Here is a 13815-nt window from a genome sequence, read left to right as displayed (position 1 = left end):
AACCAATCCCCTTCCTTACTTCCTACACTTTTTCCTGCACATATTCTGTGATGCAATCACACTTGCTTACTTGCTTATCTTCACAAAGGACCCTCCATTCCCAATTTCATGCCTTTTTACTGGTGTCTCCCATGTCTCGTCATCCTCAACTCCACTTCCTGACTTACCTGGCTTTCTTCAAAACTAAACTCAACTCCCACCTTCTCCAGGAGGCTTTTCCAATCCTATCAGCTGTTAATGTCTTCCCTCTCAGATTACCTTCAATTTACACTACAAATATCTTGTATGCCATAGTCATTTGCATGCTGTATACACCATTAGATTATAAGCTTCTGGAGGGTAGGGGCAAGGTTTTTTGGTTTTGTTTTTGCCTTTCTTTGTATCCCTAGCACTTATCATAGTTCTCAGCACATAGTAACTGTTTAATAAATGCTTGACTGACTGACTGGTTACAGATGTTCAATAAGCGATGGTAAAAATTGCACTAGATCATAGATTCAGAACCGAAAGGGTCTTTAAAGATCGTGCGGTTGAATGGTTCTCAAATGTTCTGCTCTCCCAACTCCTTTATACTCTTAAAAATGATTGAGGACCCCAAAGACCTTTGGCTTATGTGGGCTACGACTATATTAGACATAAAAACTGATACATTTTAAAAATAATTATTAATTCATTTAAAACAATGTCTATTATGCATGAGAGATAATATATTTTCATGAAAATACCTATATTTTCCAAAACAGAAGTATTGCAAAGAATGTCATTGTTTTATTTTGTTATTATTTTTGGTGCAAATGTCTTTAATAGAAGACTGTTAGATTCTCATCTGCTTTTGCATTCAATCTGCTGTGATGCGTGTTTTGGGTGATGTATAGAAAGAAAGCCCAGGCTCATGTAAATATGGAGTTGAAAAAGGGAGGAGTATTTAATATGTGAGTAACATCTTAATATTATTACAATAATAGGTTTGACCTCATGGAACTCAGTGGTTCTTAGACCACACTTGAAGAGCTGGTGATCTAGTCTAGCAATTTTGTTTTACAAACGAAGAAACTAAGGCCCATAGAGGTGAAGGAAGTTGTCCAAAGTTATATGAATAGTAAGCAGCAAAGCTCTAGGTCATTTAACTCTAAAATATGGAGGACAACAGTCTGATGTTTTTGATGGGATGCCATGAACTCAGAAGGATTGCAGGTAACCCAGAAAGAGAAAGAATAAAATGTACGGTAAGAGTCAGTTGACCATGGCCTCTTAACAATGATAAATTACACAGAAACAGCGTCTAAAGACTTTATCCATGGCATTTGTAACTGGAAAAGGAGGTATGGTGGGCTTGTGGCATGAATAATAGATGACGGTTGAAGAACTCACTGCTATCCATGAAATACTGAAAGGACCTCCAATGTGCTTCCTTGAGATTCTGTAGTATTTACAGAAATATTTGTTCAAGAACTTTGCAGGAGGAGAAGGGTTACCTATACTACTGCGATGAGGAACCCAGGGAATCATCAAAGGATGGCTGCTTGACACAGTGGCCGAGCTGGGACTAGAACCCAGACCTCTTGGCTCCCAGTCTCGTGCCCTTCCTACTATGATGCAGTCTCCAAGTATTAATCAAAAGTTTTAGGAATTCTGTGAATCATGCCTTTCTAGAGGGAAGCATTTTACAGGAGGGTTTTGCTAGAAGGTTTCATGTAGCTGGTAGCCCACCTCCAGCTCTGTTAGTTTAGAGTCCATGGAAATAAAAGATGACCCTCATTCTCAGTGCCTAAGTGAAATAAGACATGGAACCAAATGAAAATCAGCCAGCATACTGCTCAATGGAAAAGTGCCTTTATCCCGTTTCGATTTCATTCTCTTAGAAGGCTGTGCTTTTGCAGTAATTGGAGGGATCCTTTCCCCCAACTCCCCTTATTATGCAGATATTTGTATTCTCTGGCCTAACGCTACAAGGAACAGTAAATGGAATGTGGGCAAGTGAATGGATGATGCTGGTCAGTGCTGATGAGCCCAATGCCAATTTTGCAGATGAGTGGAATTTTGACAAGAAGGGTACTGATGATTTTTAAAGACCATCCATAATGCTGATTCAGATGCTCTGTCCTTTATGAGGCAGGGATACTTTTTCCTGTGTGCAGCTAGGAACTCAGTTCGCTCTTAATATTACTGTCGCCATTATACTTCATCTTTATCTCCTTTCTTCAAGGTAGAATACCTATCTGAAACTTAAAAGAGAAAGAAAAGCACCAGCCCCTGTTCCCTAAGTCCTTTGGTTGGGACGTACAGCTTTTTGGGAACTTCTGTCCCTTCAATGCCATTATACCCTTGATTTCTCATTGATTTCACACCACAATTTTAATAAACACCCCAACTGGTCACAGTGTTGGCAAGAACATTGGGGTGACTGAGGGCCTGTGTATTGATACTTCAGTAAGATGGAGAAAGAATATAAGGTCACACGTATGGCTATGGCTTTGTGGGGGAAAGGGTGCTGTAATAAAGCTTGATCTAAACTCAATTACCCGTGTATTAATAACTGCCACTAATTTAAAGCTTCAAGGTTAACAAAGAACTTTGCGACATTATGTCCTTTGAGCTTCACTACAACTTAAAGTAAATGCTATGGGAATTATTAATTCCATTTTGAAAGATGGAGAAACAGAGGCTGAAAGAGGTTTACTTGTTTATGGTCACATAGCTTATCAATATCAGTCCCAGATCTACCACTAGCAGCCATCCCTTTGGTAATTTTGTGCCTTCCTCATCTCAGCAACATAGATAGCCCTTCCATATGTCTCCTGTAATAAATTTAAATTAAAAAAATATATAAAAAAAGTTCTTGAATATATATTTCTGTAAGCAGTAAAGAAGCTCAACCAAACACACTGGAGGTCTTTTCAGTATTTCATGGATAGCAGTGTAACCCTTGGGTTCTTCAGAATCACTATCTCACAGATATCAAGATCTGAGCTAGGATTTGAACCCAGGTCCAAATGATCGCAATAGACTATCCATTACACTACGCTGCACTGTACACTAATGAGTGAAAAATCATGTGAACAACACACAGCAGAAGGCAATATGGATCTCAAACTCTACCTGGGCTGGTGTTTGTTCTTCAGAATTTCCAAAAACTAAAGCATAATCGACTTTATCTTATCAGAGCAGGTCGATTGAAATTTGTTTTCTAAATATTTATTGGATGCTTGTTCTTAGGAAATATATTTATGTAAATATATTTATGTAAATACATTTATGTAAATGAACATAGATTATGTAAAACACTAAATTGTTAGAACCGAAAGGAATCTTTGAAAGTTGAAGAAACTGAAACTCAGAGTAGAGAAACAATGTCCCCAAGGTCACACAGCCATTTTTGTGCCAAAGTTGGTATGAGAACTGTCCTGACTCCCAGGCCAGGCCTCTTTCTCCCACCTCATGCTACTGTCTCTTGTGGTGCCACCATTTTTATATGTTGTCCTCAAAATGAGGCAACTGTAGTTTAAAATGTTCACTATAATGATAAAAAATACATGAACCCTGAGGATTCTTTCTGCAAGCCTCAGCAGATGAGTCAGAGGTCAGAGATTTGGCATGGGAAGGAGACAGAGTCCCTTCTTTCATTTTCTTGGGTGCTTATTCAAGAACCATTTAATAAGCCTATGTGGGGAAGGTGTTATGCTAGGCATTGGGCGAGGGATGAAGATGAGCAAAAGGTGACCCTCAAGAAACTTTTGGGGGACATGAGACATACAAAAATAACCATAACCCAAAGCAGAATATGGTAAGTACGTGAAAGTGAGACAGAGGGCTGGCAGAAATTAAAGGAAGGAAATATACTTCATCACCTCCCGTGTGGACTATTTTACTAGTTTACTTTTCAGTCTTCCCACTTTTAGTCCCTCACTTCTGCAATCCAACCTCCACATTGCTGCCAAAATCATTATTCCTGAGACACTTGTCTGACTATTTAATTAGTTAATTAATTAGTTTAGTTAATTACTTAATATCGCTCCCTTGCTCAAACAGCTTCATAGCTCCCTATTGCCTCTAGGAAAAAAAATACAAACTCCTCATCCAACATTTAAAATCCTTTTAAAAATCTGGTTTCTATCTACATTTTCAGACTTATTTCATGCTCAGCTCTTTCGTGAACTATATGCCCTCACCAATGTAGCCTTTTTGCTATCCCAAATTCCCTGTGTCTCAACTATTTGCCCAAGTCTTCTCCCATGTCTAGAATGTGCTTCTTCTTTATATCTGTGTTTCAGAATCCTTTTTTAAGGCTAAAATTCAGTTCTATTCCCTATGAGGCCTAACCCCATTCCTCAAGTTAATGCTTCCTTTTGCCTGCATTTAACTTTTTATCATTTTTGTGGAGATTTCACATCTCCTCAATAGCCTGTTAGCTTCTTGAAGGCAGGGACTATTTCATTTTTTCATATCCACATTGCTTTTATATGTATATGCACGTAGTAATTGCTTAATAAATGTTTGTTGAATTGAAGTAGAGAAGAAGAGGCCTATACTTCAGTGAGAAATTTGGCAAATACTCCAGTCTACCAGATGACTAAAAATGTAAAGTCAGGTAGAAGCTGATGGAGGCAGCTAGGTGGCTCAGTGGATAGAGTGCTGGCCTGAAGTCAGGAAGAGCTGAGTTCAAATCCAGCCTTAGATACTAGCTATGTGACCGTGGGGAAGTCATTTAACCTCTGTTTGCCTTAATCCACTGAAACAGGAAATGGCAAACCACTCCAGTATCTTTGCCAAGAAAACCCCTGGACAATGTGGTCCATGTGTTTACAGAGAGTTAGATACAACTGAACAACAGAAGTTGGTAGGAAAACAAGCTCATATCAAAAGCTGCAAAGTAATACGAGTCACTCAGTTTAGAACCATAGATTATTACAGCTGGAAAGAACCTTAAGCAATTATCTAGTCTGATCCCTTCTTCTTACAGATGAAATAACTAAGACTCACTTAGGGAAAGTGATTTGTCCAAAGCCACACAGTTAATTAGTGGCAGAGTCAGGACTGAACCTAGGGTAACTTCTAGTTTTACGTTCTTCCCATTATTTCATGTTTTGTTAAAGTATAATGGGTATTTGGCAAGTGCCTGGATCATCCAAGATAGGGAGACCCCCATGTGGAAGACCCTGGGTACCTGCTCTTGGGAGACAGAAGAACCAGGGCTCATATGTGGACATTCTGTGTTGTCCTACCAGGTAGTTAGCATCAGCAGCTTCTTTCTACTGGCTGCATAGGCAGAACTATCTGCGCCTTTAAATCCACCTGACTAAGCACAATTACCCTTTTTCCTGAATCCTCATGTTGGCTTAGATTCATTCACTCACGGCAGGAGCCATCATGCGGTAAAGTGGACAGGTCTGAAGGCTGCCTCCTCAGCTACCTTTAAACCATGTGGGTCTAAGGAATAGGCTTAGGGTTTGGATCTGTTTGGTTTGTCCTTTTCAGTTCTAGGAATAAGTCCCTGGCTTTTCCCATGGATGGACTCCTCCACCTCACGTGCTCAGAGCGCTCACCAAACCCCAGTTACAAAAGTATAACACATCCACCCTTCTATGCCCTGACCACGATCAAAAGATTTTCTAAAGTTTCTTCCATCACTACATCTGTGATTCTTGGTCTCTTAATGTCATTTGTATTCAGAGCATCTCAAAGGCAGAATATTTAATAAAAAGGCTCAGACTAACCATAACCCTGCTCTAAAGAGAATAGATTCCTTAGCTACAGATCCTGCAGTTGCACTCTGAGATTTTAGCACCCTTGACTTGGAGAAGGAATGGATAAGAGAGGCTCAGAGGGAGGTGGGGAAAAAGTGGGAGAAATGATAAAATAAAAAATCAATCTCTACTCCTCACCCCGTCTAGGTTCATAATTTCCTCCTTCTTTTCCATAACGGTACCCAAGCTGTGCATCTCTTGTGTGCATCAGCAATCCATGCCCCTTCTCCTATTGGGCCTCAGAGATCTAAGGCACACCTTCTCTTTTTAATCTTATTTCCCATCTTCCTCCAGGGCAGCTAAGTTTGTTTATTCAAATTACCCTGAGGAGCTGCTTCACATGTGGGAGGACACACATGCGTACACACCTTAAAAGATATCAGGGCAGGAAAATGGTCCTGACTGTTTACCTAAGCCTGGGAGAGGGAAATTTGTTTCCTTTGCTACTTACACTCTTGGGTACCTTTTTTTGGGAGATTTTCCCTTTAAACATTATTCCCCCAAATAAGCTTACTGTGTAAGGCTTGGAGAGTGAAAAGGCCATGCACAAAAATGGCTTAGACATGCAGAAATACTTTTTAAAAATGCTTTATCCATGCCCTTTTTAAAAAAAAAAAAACCTTCCCCTTCCCCCTTGAATCCTCTAATATAACAAAGAAAAATAGTTGAGTAAAACTACCTGATAAAGTAATTTGACAGCCTATGCAACACTCTCCCTGTCGAGAGGAGGAAAGTGTGTTTCACCATCTGTACTGCAGGACTAGGGTAGGTCATTGCAATTAATCTGAGTCCAACTGCCTTTTCGTACCGTTTTCATTTACATTTTTGTAATAACTGTATATTTTTTCTACTGGTTCTGTTCTCTTCACTTTGTCAGTTGATACAACTCTTTCAATTTCTCATAATCATTGTTCCTTAAGGCACATTATTTCATTATGTTCACATGCAGTGTTTTATTTAGTCTTTCTCCAGTCAATGGCCACTCCCTCTGTTTCCAGGTTTTTGTGACCACACACACACACACACACACACACACACACACACACACACTATGGCTATGGATTTTTGGTATATATGACATCTTTCTGTTTTTGACCTTGTTGAGGGTATATGCCTAATAGTAGAATCACTTTGTCAAAGGGCATGAAAAGTATTAGTGACTTATCTTGCATAATTCCAAAATGTTTTCCAGAAGAGTTGAACCAATTCACAGGATTATCAATAGTACATTACAGAGCCATTTTCCTGTAGCTCCTCCAGTGCTGATTATTTCCATCTTTTATCATCTTTGACAATTTAGTGGGTAGGACACAAGGCCTCCGAATTTCTTTAATTTGCCTTTCTCTCATTATCTATGATGTGGAATGTATTTTTCATGTGACTATTGATTATTACCATTTCTCCTTCGAAAACTATGTCTTTTAACCACTGGAAGATGTCTCTTGGTCCAATTTATACGTTCATGTCAGTTCCTTATATAGCTTGGACATCAGACTTTCATCAGATATATTTGTTGCAAAGATTTTTTCCCACTTAGTAGCTTTTGTTTTTTTTTTTTATAGCAGTAGTATTGTGTTCATGCAAAAGCTTATTAATTTAATGTAATCAAAACAATCTGTTATCTTTTATGATCATTTTATCCTGTTCAGCTGAGGTTTTTCCTTTCAGCCATAATTGTGGCTAAATTCTTTGGTTCTCCTTTAATTTTTATGTGACTTTCTATTTTTAGGTCATATATCCATACTGGACCTTATTATGATAGAATGCTGATTGAATCTTAATTTCTTCCAAATTGATTTACCTAGGAACTTTGTATTGCTGAATTTAGCAAACAATGGGATATTGTATTTGATTGCTTTAGGTTATTATCTAGTCTGTATTATCTAGCTTATCTAGTCTGTCGCACGGATTTAATTTTCTATTTTTTAACCAATACTATTTTTATTATTGTTTTCATGACATATCTTGAGGTCTGAAAATGCCAAGACTCCTTCATTCCTATTTTTTAAAAATTACCTTGAAATTGTCATGAGATTTTGTTATTATTATGTCTAGTTCTATAAAGTAATCCCCTGGTAGTTTGATTGTATAGCACTAAATCAATAAATTAAATTATGAAGTATCATAATTTTCATTATATTGTCATGGTCCAATTATGAATAATGGACTCTCCATTTATTTAAGGCCTCCCTTGTCAAAAGTGTTTTATAGTTACATTTACATAAATCTTGAATGTGTTTTTGGTAGGTTAACACCTAAATATATGACTAATTTTGCAGTTATTGTGAGTGGAATTTCTCTTTCTTTCTCCTGGGTTTTGTAGTAATGTACAGAAAGGCTAATGATTCTATGAATTTGTTTTGTATTCTGCTAAGTTATTAGAGCCATCAATTGTTTTAATTACTTTTTTCATTGCATCACTAGGGTTCATTAAGTAAATCATCACATTCTTGACAAATAGTTATCACTTTGCCTCCTCTTAAGTTCATTTCCTCAATTTATATTTTTGTCTTATTGTTATAACTAGCATTTCCAACACCATATGAGTTATGGAACCAGTGTATATCCTTTCTTTACCCTTGGTCTTCTTGGGAAAACATTTCTCCATTACAAACAGAATTAGCCCTTGGCTTTAGGTAGATTTTGGGGGAAATGCTGCTATGTGTTTTTGAGCAGATAACAGCCTCAGGGGACCCAATACAGGTCTGGCTAGTGAGATGGTCCCCTGGGAAAGATGCTAGAGGAGAACTGAACTAGAGATAGCAGTGAAAGTGAATTAAAGAAAGCACAAGCTGTAGATAATACAGACAGTGAGAAGACCATCATCTGCTGGGAATGAAGAAGAGCTATGGCAAGGTGGGGCAGAGTGGACGGGAGCATCAGCAGGAAGCAGCGGCCGGCAGCATCTCCTGGGAGCTTAGTGGAGTTGCAGGAGATAAGCAGCACAGCTCAGACAGCGTATGTGAAGAGGAGTGCCTGTGTGGGGGAATTAACCCTGAATGTCTCTGCCTAGAGATAGATCCACCTAGGGACCTATTATGTAAATCATGAAACTTGCATGGATCTAATAGAACTAAGAATAGCGAGCATTTACAGAGTGCTCTAAGATTTGCAAAGCCCTTTACATGATTCAATTCAATTGAATAAATATTTATTAGTTACCTACTATGTGCCAGGCACTGTGCCAAGTGCTGGGGATACAAAAAGAGGTAAAAGATATTCTTTGCCCTCAAGGAACTTGCAATCTAATGGGAAAGACAACATGCAAATAAATATATACAAAGCAAACAGCATACAGGATAAATAGGAAATAATTAAAAGCGGGAAAGCATTGGAATTAAGAGGAGTTGGGAAGAAGGTATGATTTTAGTTGGTCCTCAAAGCAACCCTGGGAGGTAGGTGCTATTATAACCCCTATTTTAAAGATGAGGAAACTGAGGTACAGAAAGGTTAAGTGACTTGTCCATGGTCACACAGCTAGTAAGGGTCTGAGGTTAGATTTGAACTCAAGACTTCCTGATTCCAAGTTAAACACTATCTGGAAGGATTGCTAACTACAGGGTATTTTACTTCCTAAGGGCTCAGAAATTTGTCCTATCTGTCTATGAATTTGCAAACAACACTTGATATTTTGAGTTTTGTGAACTTGTGTTTTTGTCAGGCATAGTTACTCCTGGGCAGTGCCAGATAAAGATAGCCCCAGATCATCAGCATGGGGGCACTGAGGCAGGGAAGGGAGAGGGCCACCGAAGTGTGCTCTGGTCATTTGTGGCAGGAGGGAGCCTCTGATTTAAGGTTTGTAAAAGGAAAGAGGGTATTGGAGGAAGAGAACAAAGATTTTGTTACAGGGTGAATTTCTACATAATGCAGAGGAAACTCCATGGGAGGTTGACTAACAGGTGATAAACTGCTTTTCCCTGACGATGTCTATCTATAGGCAGAATCCAAGGAGCCAGCAACAAAGGAAACAAGCCTCATTTCTATAGCTATAAACACCAGTCAGACTAGAGGAGGAAATCTTAGGCTTGCCTGTTTGTATCTCTGGTGCCCAGCTGTGGGTACCCATAACCATGGGACCATCAGAGAGCAATGTAGCTGACTTTACTTCCTGAGAGGAGGTCAGTGAGCTTCTTGGAAAATATTCGTTCTAAGTTCTTTGGGTTGCAGAGTCAGTTAGCCACTTAGCACAGAAAATATAACTTTCACTGGCTTACTTTTATTTTAACAAAAACTTTTTGTCTTGTACATTGTGGCTCACTGCCTTGTCAGTAGGGAGTCGATGCCAGCCTTCTGGGCTCTCTACAGGAGAGATTTCTCCAAGTTTCCGAGTAGAGAGTTGAGCAGAAATAAAATGGAGATGAAGCCCCAGAATATTCGCAGGGTACCTTGGGTACAAAAGGTGCCCCTGACTGGCACAAGGGTTACTTTTATATAACATTGTTGGCATTTTAGAAAGTGCTTTCACATCTGATAACAACCTCATTGTCCCAGTGATTTACTTTCCTATTTTTTTAAGTGATACTACTTTTCCTTATTGCTTTTATAATATATCTTGAAGTCTGAAAATGCTATGACTCCTTCATTCCTATTTAAAAAAATATTTACCTTGAGTGGCACAGAGGATAGAGAATTGGGCCTGAGGTCAGGAAGACCTGGGTTCAAATCTGGCCTCAGACACTTACTAGCTGTGTGACCCTGAGCAAATCATTTTACCCTGTTTGCCTCAGTTTCCTCATTTGTAAAATGAGTTGGAGAAGGACATGGCAAATCATTCCAGTAACTTTGCCAAGAAAATCTCAAATGGAGTCATGGAAAGTCAGATTCAACTGAAATGCTTCAACAACAACAACAACAACTTTATTGTCTCCATTTTACAAATGAAGATTTTGAGATTTAGGGATGTTGATCCTTTTCCAAGGTCACACAGCCAGCGAGTGATAGAGACAGAATTTGAACCCAGGTCTTTTGAATATGAGTTCCATGCTTTTTCTTTGCATTAGTAAATTACTAGGATCAAATTATTTATAACTGGAAGGGACCTTAGAGAATATCTAATCCACTCCCCTCATTTTACGGATGCATAAATAGAGCCAGGGAAGTCAAGTGACTTGTTGATGGAAAATAGGAAAAGCCAGATTAAAAATCAGGTCATTTGACAGCATATCCAATGTTCTTTGTACTATATAATGTCCCCTTACCCAAAATATTTAACTATTGGGCAGGATAGGTGGCTTTTAGTGATAGCTATGAGACCCTGGAAAAGTCACTTTAGTCATGAAGCCTCAGATTCCCTATTTGTGCTCTGCTTACTCTGGAGGTTTGTGAGGATGAAGATAGATGGTGCAAACTATGTAAACTATAAATATAAATATAAGCATCACAAATGTAATGTTGACAGTCACACTATCAATGGAGTTTGTGTATCACATGGGAAGTTGGACTGGAAAATTTCCAAGGCTCCTTCTAATGGCAAAGTTCAGTGAATCCGTACCTACTTCATGTCCATTCTACCATCCTAGCTGAGGTGGAACTGATCTGCTGAAGGAAGAGGCTGGTGCTACAGTTGTCATTATGCTCTTTAGGTTTCCAGACAGTCCAATGTCCTGTCATGGTCACAGCCCTAACCTGGCTGTTCTTGGGCTGGTGGCTTGGTGGGAGACAGAACAAGAAAACAAAAATAACTCGCTTAAGACCTAGTGAAGAGCCACAAAGATAAGGAAAAATCTTTTATGTTGAACATGAAAGCTATATCATACTCAGCATCTACCCAGAACTGTCTCTGCTTTTTTTTATAATCTCTCCCCCATAATAGTTAGAAACTCACTGACAAGCATACTAATGTGTCAAGAAGAAATCCCTGAGAAAACTGCATTTGGCTGTGTGGGGGAAAAAAAGGACAACTTTCCCTTTCTTCTCAGTCCTTTAGGGTTTGTGTTTTTAATCCTTTGTTTATCTTCTAAAAAAAGATGCAACTGAATATAAAAGTGGGCATCAGAAATACTAATAAAGTAGTGACATTTATGCAGAGTTTTACAACCTAGAGAGTGAATGCTCATCTCCTCTTAATCAGTCTTCACAACGATATTGTCATATAGGATACGGCGAATGCCATCTGCATTTGATAAATGAAGAAAAGGAGGTTCAGAGAAACTGACTTGCCCAATATGTGGGAGTCAGTATTACTTAGCTTTTCCTGCTCTCTCACACTCTTATGATTGCTCATCCCATGATTAGTTTGCTGCCCATGGAGGAGTGAAGAGAAGCAATGGGAGGCAGACAGATGTAACCCTCAGGACATGTGTGTGTGTATGTGTGTGTGTGTGTGTGTGTGTGTGTGTGTGTGTGAAGGCAGTGTGGGGTTGACCAGAAAAGGAAACAAAGTGATCATGAAAGCAGGATGATTCAGTTCCGACTGGAAATCTGCAGGGAGTGGCCAGTTGGGGGAGACTCAAGATTGAGGGGAGGTTTAGGATTACTCCATTAGTGAGAGAGACTAGTTCAAAGAGATTTTTGTGAGTAACAAACTAGAGGAGCATTACACGTGGACAGAGGAAGAAAATACAGTATATATTTTAAAAAAAACTACTTGGAATCATTTCTCCTAAACCTGCTCTCTTCCAAAATACCACATTTCTATGGTGGGCACCACCATCCGTCAAGGTTTGCAACCATACTGTCATCCATGCTCATTCACCCCATAGATCCAATCAGTTGCCAAATCCTGCCACCCCTCCATTCACGATATCCCCCATCCATGTCCTCACGCAGCTGTCATCATAGCTCAGACCCTCAACCTCCCTCTCAACTGGACTACTGCAGTATCTTCCTAAGTTGTCTGCCTGTTCAGAGGAAGTAGGGAGATGAAGCAGGGATATAGGGCATCTAGATTTAAGAGCTTCTGTCCCTGAGCTTTGAAGTTCTCTGACATCAGGACCTCTCAGGTACTCCAGGACTGGAGATCGGGGAGGAGGAGGAACACAGACCTGTTAAATTTAGAGGGCCCTGATTCCTCCGAGTCCCCAGGAGCATTGCTGTCTGATTCTTCACCCTAGACAGAAATAGGGATTGAGGAGAATGATGAGGAACTTGCGTAGGGGCTCTTGGTGTTGAAGGGTTGGGGAACCTGCGTCCTCGAGGCCACATGTGGCCTTCTAGCTCCTCGGGGTGGCCTTTTAACTGAGTCCAAGTTTTATAGAACAAATCCTTTATTAAGGGGATTTGTTCTTTGAAGTTTGGAGTCAATACAAAGGCTACACTTGATGTCCTAGAGGGCCACATGTGACCTTGAAGCTCCAGATTCCCCATCCCTAGGCTAAGATCTTCTACTGCTTTAATTCCTTGGACATTCCTTGGTCTTAGGATAACTTTCTGGAAACCATTACTACTATTTTTTGCTTTTCTTACTCCTTTGCTCCTTTCCTCTTGCTCTTCCCTGCCCCCTTTCTTTCAGACATTTAACCAAATATTTCCCTTTCCACTGCCACCATCTATTATTGCATTCGACCAGAATTCATATCCTCCCTGGCTCAATGTGGAATAAAACATAGTTTCACGGATTCTTCCTTAGACTCCCATCCCTAAATCAAGGACAGTCTTCCTGGGATTTTCTGAGGGTTTTTTTAAATGATAGTAATAATGGAAAATAGGGAGTAAATAATTTCTTCTTATATACCTTGAAGCATTCTTTTTTTTCCATTTAGACCTTGCATGAAAAGAGCGAAGATGGAAAGTCTTTGCATAGACACAGATCTGAAATAAGAATCATTTGAGGAGAAGAGTAGAATTAGGGTGTTACAGACATTTATTACATCACAGAGTCCACAGCAGAGAAGGAAGCTTTTCTGGCTGGCAATGAGTGGTGAGAACAAGTCTGGGAATTCTGCTAAGGAGAACAAGGCTTGGGCTCGGTTGGCAGCAATGAGGGGGTCAGAGGAGAGGTCTATTTCCCCCCACCCCTGCTCACTGCTTTCACAATCACTTCAAAACAGCCCTGTTCTGGAGCAGCACTAGTAGGCATAGGGACTGGACCTGTTATTTCACTGATACAGGGAGCACTCCATGAGAATTTCCT

Source organism: Trichosurus vulpecula, chromosome 8, assembly GCF_011100635.1.
Source record: "Trichosurus vulpecula isolate mTriVul1 chromosome 8, mTriVul1.pri, whole genome shotgun sequence".
Lineage (NCBI taxonomy): Eukaryota > Metazoa > Chordata > Mammalia > Diprotodontia > Phalangeridae > Trichosurus > Trichosurus vulpecula.
This window is presented reverse-complemented; position numbering follows the sequence as displayed.